This window comes from Triticum aestivum, chromosome 4D, assembly GCF_018294505.1.
Source record: "Triticum aestivum cultivar Chinese Spring chromosome 4D, IWGSC CS RefSeq v2.1, whole genome shotgun sequence".
In the NCBI taxonomy this organism is placed as follows: Eukaryota; Viridiplantae; Streptophyta; class Magnoliopsida; order Poales; family Poaceae; genus Triticum; species Triticum aestivum.
The window spans coordinates 309084017-309098770 of record NC_057805.1 but is presented as its reverse complement, the minus strand read 5'-3'; the positions used below and the strand labels follow the sequence as shown (position 1 = coordinate 309098770).

The 14754-nt window shown below is 50.7% G+C and overlaps 1 long non-coding RNA gene and 1 pseudogene across 2 annotated transcripts; both read left to right on the top strand.

Moving 5' to 3' along the window:
• The first annotated feature begins 439 nt into the window (after positions 1-439).
• Positions 440-2012, top strand: LOC123096919 (uncharacterized; annotated as a pseudogene).
• An 829-nt stretch (positions 2013-2841) lies between these two features.
• Positions 2842-8704, top strand: LOC123099943 (uncharacterized). Of its 2 annotated transcripts, XR_006448309.1 has the most exons (6): positions 2842-3299; positions 3722-3856; positions 6606-6684; positions 6753-6843; positions 7483-7834; positions 7938-8700. It is a non-coding gene; the product is annotated as an uncharacterized lncRNA (long non-coding RNA). The 2 variants fall into 2 exon arrangements; XR_006448308.1 differs by having other exon boundaries at positions 6753-7834; positions 7938-8704.
• Positions 8705-14754: the final 6050 nt, after the last annotated feature.

The window sequence follows — 14754 nt, the reverse complement described above, 5'->3', positions numbered from 1 at the left end:
GTAGGGCCCCTTGCAGTTGACGAGGGCGGGCTCCTTGGCGTTAGCCACCCCGGTACATGACCCCGTCAGGGGCATCTCCAGGCAAGGATGCGCGAGCGCCGCGCTGTCTACCAACTAGTTGCCACAGGCCCGCTGCCGGAGAGGGCTTAACGGGGAGCGATGCGAGCGAGAGGAGAGGAGAGTGGAGCGCGGAGCAGAGAGCGAAGAGCAGTTGACAGCCATCAAACTACTTATAATTCATCCTTATTTTCTCATACATAAGTTATCACTTGTGCTATTACAAAATATACAATCTAATTTTATATGAGACGATATATGTATTAAGTACGTGATAGTTATCTTTTTCCCTCCCGAACCCCTATATACAAAGGAAAAGGATCAGAATCAACCGGCTGATTCTACCCACACGTAAACTGCGTCCATCGAGTGCCACGTGCCCATGTGGCCCAACACGTCTTGCACCTTATCCTCTTCTGGAGCGTCGCGAGCCATCCAAATCCATCCCTATCTTCTCGTTCCCTTCTCGCGTCTCTCTCCCTCTCGTTCTCCTCTGGCCATGGAAGCGCCACCCACCTGCTCCCAGCACACCGCCGCCTCGCCGTCGCAACTGCTGCAAGGGCAGCCACCGGCCGCTGCAAAGGCAACGCGTGCACTGGTGCAGAAAGCGACTGCCGACGCAGCTAGCAGGGCCGCCGGCCCCAATGCTACAGATGGGTGTGCCCGTGCCCGCCTCGCCGTAGTCGCGTGGCGGTACTACAATGGGGAGCCAACGGTGTTCCGTGTTTGCTTTAGGCGAGCGGCGCGTGCTCCAACCAGGGGGCTCGCCGGTTGCAATGGAGCAACGATGGAGGCCCTCGAAGCTGCGACGGAGCATCACCGGCGTCGGCGGTGCTACAATTGAGCATCGTCGGAGCCGTTGCTGCTGCAACTCCGGCGATGTCGCCTTGAAGCTGTTGGGAGGCCGTCGGTGTTGCAATGGAGCAACGACGGGTCGCTGGAAGCATAACCGACGCTGCAATGGAGCTCCGCCGGGCGCCGTCGATGCTTCGTTGGAACTTCACCGGCGCTGAAATTCCATGGGCCATCGTTCATAACTCTCTCCCAGTCACCCAAGCAAGTGAATGTGACCGTATACAAGTTTTCCTCCAGAGGCTTGAACCTGGCCTCTTGCGCAATATCCCATGCCGATCTCATGTTTCTGAAGAACCAAGTCTGGCTGTAGGTTTTGGAGGTGTTAACCCTAGCTAGGGCTACCCATCTCGGCCCCTCCGGCGGCGCAGGTTGCTCATCGAAGACCACATCGTCCAAGTCCTCCTCCTTCAGTCCCAACTCCTTCATCATCTGCTCGACATCACTGATCCCGGAGGAACTAGCTCCGGAATTCTCCATGAATAATCTCACCCGAAGAACAGATCGGGTAGCTTGATGGGGAACCCTAGTTTCCGCCGACCCCTTCCTTGCCCACGGGTGAGACGACAGCCCTGGGAGGCCGTCCCCTCCTTGCCGCATCGAAGAAACGGGGCTTGATCGGTGGTAGGGAAACAAACGCTCGACGGCGGCGAAGATCGCCCCGGGAGAACTCGGCGAAACCCTAACTAGAGGGAAAAAGAGCCACCTCCAACTGCAGATGCTGTCTCCGTCGCCTGGTACTGGATGTGTGGCACCCATAGCATGGGCCGTCTCCTCGTTGCTACAAGTCGTTGGTACAGTTTCTGGCCAATGCCCTGTTGGCAGAAGCGCTCGTATGCCGGGATGGTGTTGAACATGCAAATAATTTGATCTTTGTCACGTGAGGCTAGCTTCGCTGCCCATGCGCACAACAGGTTACTTGTGAGAATTTGTGGAGCTGGTGGTCAACGATTGTAATATGTTGGCTGATGAATAAAAAAAATCCTGAGCTAACTAATGAAAAATAATTTGCAATTAAAAATCATCAGACAAAAGAGAGAGAGAGAGAGAGAGAAATAGTGAATCAGCTACTAGTAATTAGCAACCGGAAGAAGGAAAAATATGGAATTAACAACCGAGGGAAATTGCGTAGACTTTTACTAGTACCCATGTAACATCTCTGTAAAGAAGCTGATTGAAGCAATAAAAACTCCCCCGAAAAAAAAAACAATAAAAACTATTGGTGTTCGCGCGTTGCGTTTCCACGCGCCGGCAAAACCGATCAGCTAGCTCTGTGCAATGCTAGCCTCACGTGTGTGCGCGGTGAAGAATACAATACAAGATACGTATATTACAATGCAAGGTGTCTATTCATCAGTGGAAAGCTGCTCCTTTAATCTCGGGAGGAGGTTGTTGGTTACTTCGTTTTACAAGATGAGCGAGTGCGCACAGAACAAATCCGGCGAGCTCATGGCCACGACAGCACTCCAGCGCCGACGCCGTGCACGCACATACAGACGTCCATGGAGCGCCGGAAACGATGGAACGGCTGCACGAGCCGACGTAAAGAGAGCTGGAGCGGGCGTGGACGCCGTTGGATGCAATCAGCAGAAGGCCGCCATGCTACGCACAACAACAAATTCTAGACGACTTTCGCACGATGCAGCGCATGAATCCTCCATCTTTCGGAGTACGGTCGGTGACTGTCATCCGGACAGTGTTTCGGCAGCAGAAATGTGGCGCCATTTCGCGTCGGGTACGCAAAGAAACGCGTCGTGGTCGTCCTCCCTCACATGGCCACTAGGCTGGCTACGACCCGGGCCATCTCCAACTCTCCTTGCCGATAAAATATTCCAGTGTCCCCACTTGCCAGTCACTAAATTGTACTCCCTTCGTTCGGATCTAGATGTCGCGACGTTTTTTTTGCGAAAACCCCCTCCATCTATTTCCGACCGAACCCGCGGTCCTCGCCCTCACTCTCTTCTCCGGCTGGCCGCCGCGGTCCGCTCGATGCTCTTCTCCGTGTCGCCGCCGCGCTGCCGCCGCGCTCTCCCCCTCCCCCTCCCCTCCCCACCTTCTATCGCGTCGCCGCGCTCTCCTCCCCCACCTTCGGTGGCCTCGCCGCGCTCCTCTCCTCCTTCCCGCGGCGACGGATTGAGTTCAAGCTTGGACCTTTGAGTTCAAGCCGGCGACGGATTCCGTCGATGCGAGGCCTTCACCGCCGCCAAGCTCCTGGCGCCGGTGGCCGCGAGCTTCAGGGGAGACCCCATCCTCTCTCCCTCCCAGATCCACCATGCAGCTCGCTCTCGCGCCGGGATGCCGACGCTATGGAGGATGCTGCTCCACCCCTGCTCCGCTCCGTGCCCCCGATGCTATGGAGGACGCCGCTCCACCCCTGCTTCAGCCTCAAGGTACTCCACCCCTGCTCAAGCCTGAAGGAACAACCATGGAGCTGCTTCTGAATGTTGTGCCGCTACGCCGATGTTCATCTCTGAAATACTCCACCCCTGCGCCATTGTTCATCTCTGAATGTTGGGCTCCATCTCTGAATGTTGAATGCTCCTGCTGCATCAAGCTGCTACTCCATGGAGTATTTCAGAATTTAAAAGCGAGTTTTTTAATTTGTGTTCTGTACTATGGTCTCTCTTTCTTGTCAATCTGTTGTAATCATTTATTCTTTGGAGTTAGTAAGTTTTAAACGAAATGATTACTAGTGCATCCAGGAATCATTTAAGTTATGAACCATTGCATATTCTGAATTTTGTTCTACTCATTGTGGTAGTGCTGCTGCTAGATGATGATGCCATGCTCTATGTTGTACTCGATGTTTCAGACTGGATAAAAGTTCTGCATTGCCACTGAACTGAAGCATTTTCTGGTCGCCGCCTTGCTTGCGGGTTGCGCCGGCATAGGGAGGCCACGAGGACCACGTTGGCGAGGTCGATCGGTTGGTCGCCCTGCATCTCAAGTAAGCAAGGAGGGAGACACTATTTTTCATCTCAAGTCTGAATGAGATGAACATTTTACACTGAATCATCTGAAAATGAATTGCTGTTAGTATGTTAAGTGGTTAGAACAGAAGATCAGATTTATTAGATTCTACAGTACACAAATTGATAACAAAGATGAGATTTCTTATATTGCACAAGCACTTCAATTGTGTGCTCAGTAAAATTACCAAATTCAGTCTATGAATTCAATTTTCTGTGTGCTCAATTGTGTGCATCACTGGGACAGTTTACTGTTCATGAATTGGAGTAGATCTCTGCTTTCATGTTTTAGGTAGCATCATCCATGAATTTATGGTAGAATTAGTACATAAAAACGGAACTTAAATTAGGTAGCATCATCCATGTTTTAGGTAACTCAAGGTCACGCTGCAGTCATGCTCTCTGTTTGGAGTAGATATAATTAGTCATATGTTAATTCAGTTAAATTCAGAGATGCTCCTAAATTCAGTCATGCTCTCTGTTTGGAGTATATATAATTAGTCAGATGTTACCCAGTAAGTTGAGAAACTTGAGTATATGCACTCCACGAGTAAGTTGACAAACTTGAGTAGATATAATTATCGACAAAACAGAGTTACTCCAATCGAGTCAAGGGTAATCATCTAACTACCCTTGCTTAATTCCCCAATCGAGTCCTGAGCATCTCAAATGGGGGTGATGCTGGTGATTTGAGTGACAACATTGGGAGTACCTTCAGAATACACAATATAACCAATAGTAGAGAATAGATGAATCGATAGTCAGTTGATTCTAGCACTAGCTGACCCCAAGTAAAGAAGAGTTGCTCCTTTCCTGCTGCTTGGAGGCTGCTGGTGCTCTGTTATTGCTGCTTGAAGGCTCCTGGTTCTCTTTTCCTGCTGCTTGGAGGCTATTGGTACTCGAAGGGTGTTTCTGCCGCTTGAAGGAGGTGGCTGCTCTTTTCCTGCTGCTCGGAGGCTGCTCGTGCTCTTTTCCTGCTGCTTGAAGGCTGTTGCTGCTCCTTTCCTGCTTCTTGGAGACTGCTGGTACTCTTTTCCTGCTGCTTGAAGGCTCCTGGTTCTCTTTTCCTGCTGCTTGGAGGCTGCTGGTATTCGAAGGGTGTTTCTGCTTCTTCAAGGCTGCTGCGGCTCTTGTCTTGCTGCTCTTTTCCTGCTGCTTCTGCTCTTTTTCTGCTGCTAAGATTGCTTCTGCCTCTTCTATAAAGGCTATGGTCTGTCCAACTAGCTCACGATCGATAGATAGAGCTATAGGAAGTCGTCCTTCTGCCTGCCGGCGTTCCTTGTTCATGTGAGGGATCGAGTAGTTTATCGCTCCCTTGTTTCTCATTACTTCTCGGATGCATGACTGCAGCGTCACGAAGCTTCTAGCTAGCTTATCAACCGGGTAGTTTCGATATTCCTCCTCCACACCTTCTATCAGTTCCCTGATGCTTTGAGGTGCTCTGCTATCGGTGTGGGACTGGAGAGACCTGAATATGCAGAGATCAAGAATGTTCATGTCGGGACTGTTTGGAGGCTGTTGAAGCAACTTAATATCCAAATCAGTCTGTTCTATGACTTGTCGGAAAACCGGGTCATCGGGAAGAATATGTGGCGTGGCATTATCTTGTTGGATATAGATTGTCCGTCCTTGATCTTCGTCCGGCCAACGCTCTTGGATCGCAGGAATAAGTTTCTCACACATGTAATACCTCATTACATCTCGTGTGACTTTCAATGATTTGAGCTCGAGCGTCCCTTTATCTCTATTATCACTGGTTCTTTGAGCAGGAGACTCTATGACAAAAGCCCAAATGCCGAGCTTTCCATCAAAAGTGACCTCACCACCTTTGCCGTATCTTGGTTTAGCCACGGCTGCGAGAAACATCACCTTGGCGATGCTATCCTTATGATGCAAGGTGCGCGGTTGGGTTCTTCGGGAAGCAAATAGTAGTTGTTCACCTCCCTAGCCATGTTGAACCACTTTTCATCCATGTAGGCCATGTTGTCTAATTCCCGTGTCGCAGACCAATAATCTTCACACATAGCCAAGCACCATTTCAATCTCTTTACAATGTTGGATAGGTTTAAGTGGGGCCTCAACTTATTACTGTGACGCCTCAAATGACCCCACTCGAACCTTGAGTGTAAGGTCGTGCAGCTTACACCCAATGCCTTTGACAGACCTTGCAATGTTCTCCTTCTGTTCAATGGGATTGTCACCACCCTCGACAGATCCAAAACTTTCCGCTTGCGGCCAACTCTACCTGGCTTTTGATTTGAGACATCAACTTTCTCCCCTTTTTCAATCTGTTTAAGAGCTCTTTCCCATATTCTCTCAACAGTTCTTACGGTTGTATCAAGTAGGCTAGCAATGACCTCCTTGTCTTTTTTCAGAACTTGTCCATTCTGGGTCTTGATCACCATGAGTGCAAAATAAATACCATATCTCTCCTCATTTGTGAGTTCCCCATGAATTGGTTTCTGTACATCACTTGCTTCCTCATGAATTGCTTCCTCTACACCACTTGCTTGTTCATGAATTGGTTCCTCTACACCACTTGCTTCTTCCCCTGTCAAATAAGGAGCAAAAGATAAGTCATGTAGCTATTGCAAATAATAGGAGTAGATCATGAAAATGAAAATGAAAATGCAAAAGTTTTGGAGGTAGTACCTGTTGCTTCATTATTGACTGGTTCTTCATTGTTGTATCGTTGTTGACTGTTGTGTTCTTCCTGTTGATCTGCAGGTTCTGAGGCATCATCTTCTTGAGGACTCATGTTGAGATCAATCCCAAACATCATTGCGGCGGTGGAGCACTTGCTCCGGTAACTGTTCATTAGAGAGCAATGATGTAAAAAAACATTGCACCTCTCTTACTAGAGTAATTTTGCAGAAATTAGTGAAACAGAAGATACATGATCCAGAAATGAGGAGATAACAATATTCCTCCCGTTCAGACTTATCTACTATCAGGACATAAACAGGTGAGTTTCTGGATTAACAGGTTTAATTTCAGAGCTAAACAGGTGAGAACAACAATTATAATTATCTATTCCAAACTGCAACCAAGCTACTCCTGTAGCCTGAGCAGTAGGGCTAGTGTACTTCTATTTAGCTTACTTCTAGTAGGACATCTTTTTTAAGACAGTGGGGTTTATCTGAGAAGTATGAAAACAATTTAGCTTGCAGGGTTCAGACTTGGTATTAATTTGGTATTTGTTTTGTCTTGTGTTGCTTGGAGGTGATGAATCATCGTCACTGTCTGTTTGTGTTGTGGCGTGCTTTATCTAAACCTACTCTAAATTCTTTGCTTGGACATCAGTTTGGCTGGTAATGTATAGAGTTTCTACTAGACAAATTGATTGACTCCAGAACATACTCTGCTGCGATGACCAACAAATTCAGGGCGCCTATAACTCTGAACCGTAAGCAGCAGATGCTCTGCTACACTAGACTCCTCTGCTACAAATCATTTCCAACTGCTCTGTTTTTGTATTCTCAGTTGTTCAGAGTCAATATTAGAGTTGGATATAATATTCTGGCACTTCCAATTGTCTGTTAGGTGGTCATTTTGTTTCAGAAAATATCTCATGTACTCCTTTCTTTCTGTGTCAACCAATCAGTTCAAGTTGTGAGGAAAACATATTGTAAACGCTACAGCATCATTCTAGTGAGAGTTGAAGAGAAGAAATCCTGGAACAGAAAGGAAACACCAAAACACTCCAGTTGCATCAACCAGTTCCAGACCGCACCTCAAATGCCAAAAGAGTTCATTGTTCAGACTAATCAAGATGAATATGAAGACGCAGTGCCCATCCATGCATCTAAAACACATTCAAAACATTGTTCATTGTTCATACACTTACTAAGGAGTTTAGTTTGAATTTGTTGCAGTCTGAAACAATCATCCAAGGCGAAATCTGGCCCATGTAAAACTGCTATAGCAAACTTTCTCTGATTATGAACACTTTCTAGGTGTGCTTGCATTTTTAGTGAACAAAACCTTTTCTTGCTTCATTGTGTTATGTGTGGATCACACCAGATTAATATCAAACTACTTTCTCTGATTCAATTTCAGACAGAAACAAAATTCCAGAGCAGGGAGCAGCAGCAGCAACCTGCAACTTCTTCAGAGAAGAACTCAAAGGTAGGGAAGCAGCAGCAGCTCGAGCTCCACCGGCTGCAGGGGAGAAGCAGAAGCACGAGCTCGACCGGCTGCAGAAGCACGAGCGTCGCCGGGTTTTTTTTCACCGGAGGAGCTACCGTGACGAGCTTCAGCGGCGGCAAGCAGCGACCGGATTGGGAGGGGACGGCGGCGATTCAGTTGATTCGTGGCTTTCCAACAAGTGTGGCTCGAGGCGGGCGTAGCTCTTGGCGCGGCGGAGCTCGGACTGGCTCGGGGAGGCCTGAGGTCGCCCGTCGGCATCGAGCTCGTGGGGGCAGCGGCGGTCGTGGTGGGAGGAGATGGCCTCGATTCCGTTGATCCACGGCCGGAGGCAGCGGAGGAGCTTCAGGAGATTTTTGGCAGGGGATAAGGATCGGGATCAGGCCGGCGGCCGGAGCTCCACTGGCCTGTAGCCTCGCCGGCGGCCGATTCTTCACGCGCGAGCCGCGCATGCCTGTCGTCGTCTATTTTTGTACAATTTGAAAATGCGCAGGGGGTTTCTTGTAAATGTTTCGTAGTTCAAATTTTAGAACCCCCACGACATCTAAATCCGAACGGAGGGAGTATGTGGAAGCCATGGGTTGCCACTGTGTGGTTTTCATCCCGGATTAGAGGCAGGACCATGGGTCCCAGTTTAGAGGCAACCTTGCCCCTCTAGACACTGTGGATGGTACCCTGACCATTTTCTCCTCCTCTTGAGATCTCCCTCCTCTCTCTCCACTCCAGCCGTTATATAAACGGTCCGGCCGCTTCCATGAAAAACTCAACCTTTCTGAACCTTTCATCTCTTCAATCCCTCTCTTCCACGCCACCGTACCCGCCGGCGCGTTCAACCAATATGGCAAACCACTTCCCCATTTTTCTCCTCCTCTCTCTCCTTGTTACCGTGGCAGCCGGCCGAGAGCTATTTTCCGTGTCGCCACCTGTGACATCTCTCCAGCCACCGCCTGGTGTCCATGGGGCACGGCTGCACCCTCCACCACCTGCCGTCGCCGCCGGCCGTGGATTGTTTTCCACTCCGCCACCTTTGAACCTTCTTCCGCCACTACCACTAGCTCCTGCAGCAGCAGCACCTCCGCCGCCACCACCTGCCAAACCTGCTGTCGCGCTTCTTCCGCCGCTACCGCCCGCCGCTGCTGCAGCAGCACCGCCGCCGCCAACACCCGCCCAACCAGCTGCCATGCACCTCCCGCCGCCACCACCACCCACGCAACCAGCTGCCACGCTTCTCCCGCCACCACCACCCGCCCAACCAGTTGCCACGCTTCTCCCGCCGCTACCACCCACCGCTGTTGCGGCGGCACCTCCGCCGCCGCCACCCGCCCTACCTGCTGCCACGCTTCTCCCGCCGCTACCACCCGCCGCTGTTACTGCGGCACCTCCGCCGCCGCCATCCGCCCTACCTGCTGCCACGCTTCCCCCGCCGCTACCACCCGCCGCTGCTGCTACAGCACCGCCACCGCCGCCACCACCACCCGCCCAACCGGATGCTACGCATCTCCCGCCGCTACTAGCTGCCCCTGCAACAGCATCACCGCCGCCTGTCTTACCTGCTGCGATGCTTTTGCCGCCGCCACAAGCAATCTATGGCCACCCCGCTTTACCTCAAGCACCTGTCAGCCACCCCGGACAAATTCAGAGTCCACCCGCTCACTCCGATCATATTCATGTCAGGAAAAGCGAGATTGTGCACGTGGTCGTCTCCCTCCTTGCAGGTTGGCTTGTTTGCGCGCTATTCATTCTCATTGTAGTGCGCTGCAGAAGCCCGGCGCGCGTGCAACGGTCTCAAGTCGAAGAAGATCCCAACGTGGAGAACATTGCTCGCCAGTCTATTCGCTGCATCGGTCGTCTCGTCGGCTTAGCTTGAAGGTTTTGCTACCTGTTGGAATTCCATGCATGCCAAGGCCTGTAGATCAATAATCTCTCCTGCACTCCGTCCGTAAAGAAATATAAAAGCGTTTAGATCACTAAAAATATAAATGATCTAAACGCTCTTATATTTTTTACAGAGGGAATAGTACCTACCTGCTGCCATGCCTGCTAAGACCTTTTCAGTGTCATGTCTGCATTAGAGTATCTCAAGTAGGAGTACTGCTAAAATTTAATGAAAGAGATGAGTTGTCAGTGTCATGTCTGTGTTCTTTTGTTCATGCGCCCCCTCCCACTGATCATCAATATCACCACGGCGCAGCTACAGCCTGCCGTGGCCTCGTGCTCCGCCGATGCCGGAGGTGGACCGCAGCTGCCAGACCTGGTTCAGCCGGATATGGTGCGCCGATCGAGTCCCCGCCGAGTGACAAGTAGTAGAATCTAAAGATCACATCGATTCCTCAGCACAGCCTAAACTAAGAGCAACTTCGGGGCGATCCATTTCGTTCGCGGCCGCGCCGACCCAAACGGACGTCCGTCCGCTTTCGTCCGCCTGCCGACCTATTCCCGGCCCATTTTTAAGCCGAATTTGCGTCGGCGCAGACACAAGACGGACGCGCGCGCTTGCCCTCTTTCCTCATCGGGTCCGCTGGTCGGTGGCACATTGGATTGGCCTCTCCACATCAAACAGCACACCCTCGCCCGCCTACTTCGTCGCCGACGCCGGCCATTTTTTTCCGATAAAAAGATAGTTCTAGCGTACACAGATAAAAGAAAAGACCAACTACCCGTCGCTTTTCGACTCCGACTCGGTAATGTCCTCCTCCGACGTCTGAATATAGGCGTCAGCATGCTGCTCGTCTTCAAAGTCCCAACCCGACGTTTCTCGTAACTTCAGTTTTAGTTGAGCGGCTTGCTTCCGCGAACGCTTGTCCTCCCGATAGGCAGCTCGCTCCGTCCTCCTCGCGTCCCTCTCCAACCTCCTTTTCTTGTAGAACTGGCGCTCGTCGACGATGTCCTGCGGGAAGCGTTCGCGCCACACCACCATGGCTTCCACGTCCATCTCGGCGATGGCGAGGTGACGCTGCCGCCTCCGGTGGACACGACGATCCTCGTCGGTGAAAAGCCGTGGGAGAGGCGCGAGATCCTGCGCCCGCTGGCTCGACACGTCGGGAAAATTCATATCCCAACTAGGCCTCAGGAGGTGCCACGCCGCCGCGTCGTGCGCGCGGGCCGCCTCCTCTGCGGTGTCGAAGGTGCCGAGGATGAGGCGTTTCTCGCGAAACCAGATCTTGGAGGAGAAGCCGCTGGAGCAGCGCTCGCGGACTCCGCGAAAATCCGAAGCGCCAAGGCGGCGCATCGACATGGTGGCGCAGAGGCGGCGAGGCTAGTGAGAGGGGGCGAGACGAGTGGGCGACATACAGAGTGTGGAGGGAGCACCTTCTTATAACGAGCGCCGGCCGCGGCGCGCGCGCTAGGTCGCTTTTCCCCGTGCGCGCGAACCTTTCCCGCGCGCTGGAGCACCAAAACCAGGGCGGCGGCATGGCCGCTGGCATGATCTAAAGTGCGCGCGTTCATGAAAATGGGTCGGCTCGTTGGGCGCACTGCCGACCCAGAGGGCGGACGGCGGGCGGGCGGCCGATCCAAACGGACAAAAAGCAGACAAAAACGCCGTCCGTTTGGATCGGCCCGTTGGATGTTGGAGTTGCTCTAAACCAACTTATAATTATGCCTGAAATTATTAGTACCATGCCATAACCATATTTTTTTAGAATTAGTTCAGCACAGCGATAATCATAATATCATACTGAACGCACAGCTAGCTGCTCGTGATTGAATGAATAGAAACTCGATGTCAAAATAAAGTACTTCATGGATGCAACGTGGCTACTATTGGTTACTAAAAATAGTACTATTATATCCGGAAAAAAAATAGTACTATTATATCCGAAAAAAATAGTACTCGTATAGAGTAACAGAAACCCTATACCCAATAGGTAGTACTCCGACGCGGACGGAGTAGGTCATACCGAGTTGACTCACATGCCGACGCGGACGGCAGCGCCGCTACTTGCATGCGGCGACTAAAGGTACGGTGATACGGGCGATTCTTTCATGAGGAGGTAATAGCACCCCAGGTATCCTAACTTACATCGGATGTGACAATTTAGTTCTAAACTTGCAAAACTTGACTCCATCATATCCTAACTTACACCTAATGTGATGATTTAGTTCCAGGCCAATCACAGCTCAGACAATTGGCAGCCAGGTGGCTGGACCGGTCAGCGCACGCACTTTTGCACAAAACCCCTGCCGTTTTCTTTAATCAACCCGCATTCACTTTTGCACAGGCCCGGTCAGGTGGGTGCATGCATGGCCGGGTCCAAGCGCCTAGCTGTTCTTAGCATGGTCCAGGGTGGTGCAGGGTGCAGGGCCAGACGCTGCATGCACATATTCTGCATCCTCCATGCCCTGCCAGTCGCGCGACACACGCACCAGCACCGGCACCGGCTAGCCGTTTTGTGCCATGTAAACTGCTGCGGTGACTCGGTCAGTTGTTTGTGTGGTTTGGTTTGGGGTGTCCCGGCCAGTATGTCCGGGAAATGCTTAGCTAGCTTTGGAGTTTGCACATTTGGGTGTCGCTTTGGGTTAGTTAATAAGGATTGTCTCGTACTAGCCCGGCAAGGAGGTATGTAGTATACTTGCTTGATAGTGCCTCTCGTGCTGATTACATTTGCTTTGGCAAAGCGGGAATACAAATGAAAGGTGGTTTTCATATATCCTTAGTTGATGCCCAGCATTTGATGGCTAGCCTTTAAAAGAACGGGACGCACAGCCTTTTGCCGAACGGGGGATTAAAATCATTAGGTCGGGCATTCACCTATTGCATTGCTGTGTGGTTCATGCCACTGCCAGGAGTGATATTTGTATATAAGGACTAGAAGATTTTGCACAATCGTCATAGTACTAGTACCGATCTTGATGCTTTAAGATTGCCCTCGCTCTCATGAGAATGTCATTAAACAGCACAAACACGGACGCAACCTCTGTTTCTTTGCGCACAGGGAGAGACCTGCAACTCGAAGCGGGACATGCACCACAGAAAGAAGAATCCTGTGAAACGGACAATCCATGAAACAGTGTTGCTAGGTCCATGAAAGTTACGGTTCATGCTAGTCACTGCTCCGACATATGATCCGATCGTGCCAGTAGCAAACGCTAGACAGTACTGTAGTTTAGTTATTTTCCTGAAAATGGGCCGCTAGCTGGTGTATCTTAAATTGACAGGATGGGTCGCTAGCTTGCACATACAAGTTCTCTCTTTTTCTCCCTCTCTTCTGTCACAGTCCAAAACAACACTACCATCTGAGCTGTTTGGGTTGGTTTCGTTCATATAGTAGGAGTACATCCACCGATTTCCATATGCATGCATGTGCATCGCTAGGGTTGCTTACTTCCTAGTAGCATAGATGCATGATTGAGTAAAGAAAGAAGACCACCCCACTAATAATTTCTTGCTAATTCCACGCTAGTTAACACCTGCAAGTAACGTACGAACCAGCTGATGTAAACTGTACGTGTCGCACGTAAGTTTGCAAACAAAGATGCATGCATGCATGCACGGGCCGTAACCGCGGGCATGAGTTGCACGACGTCGTATGCTTTCTTGATCGATCTCTCCATCTCCGGCAGCTAGCCGGCACCGTGGTTCATGGCAATATTCATTCATGGCGTATTAACTCGTCGCTACCGGTGGCAATATTCATTCATGGCAAGCTCGAAAGCGATCGCCTGACTTTTCCCGAAGAAGCCGGGGGGCGCGCGCTGCACACGTAGACATAGCTAGCCTGCTGCGACAGATTTAATTCCAGTGGAGGTGAGTGTGGGTTGATTAAAGGAAACGGCAGGGGGTTTTGTGCAAAAGTGCGTGCGCTGACCGGTCCAGCCACCTATCTGCCAATTGTCGAGTTGTGATTGGCCTGGGACTAAATCATCACATGAGATGCAAGTTAGGGTATGGTAAAACCAAGTTTTGTAAGTTTAAGACTAAATTATCACATTCGGTGCAAGTTAGGGTACCTGAGTGCTATTAGCTCTTTCATGAGGGCGACGCGCGCACCGAGACAGACCAAAGTACGACACCGTGCGATGCATGTGCGTCGTTGCATGCATGCAGCAGCAGCTGAGCACAGGAGGTCGGTTCGCCCGGTCTGCGGGAACCTATTAATTATATTTATCAGGATACTACGTCCTCCTGTCCCGACACACTGATTGCTCTCAGATGAATCATTCTATTACAAAGAATTTCTAGTGCATGATATACCATGAGTCTAGGGAAACCGGCTCCTCTACCGTGCAGCGGGCACGGCAGGAATGCTACAGTATCCCGGGACAGTGTAAATACAGAAGGCACGGCAGGGTGAACTGTAGCCGAAATTACTGTTTTGCACACTGTAGCAAAATGTACTGTTTCGGTTCTGTAGCATTCGCACTGTTTGCGCACTGTAGCAAATAGATCTGAGCCATTTATACTGCATCTAACAGCTGATAGATGCCCAAAGGCAGGGTACTGTAGCGTCCCTGCCGTGCTCACTGCACGGTAGAGGAGCCGGTTCCGAGTCTAGGACGGAGTAGTAGATATGTGTTTGTTGCAGCTTTGGGAGTCAGATTCTAGTAGTAGAAAAAAGCGGAAGCTGTGACAAACAACTAATTCTGGACAGCTTTGGGTTGTTTTACGTGTTACAGCCCACAGCGACCAGATGGGTACTTCGTGATTCGTCATTTTCCAAACGCCAACCTTGCCTTTACTTACAGGACAAATGCAATCGCCAGGTCGATCCCATCCAGGCAGAGTCCACGC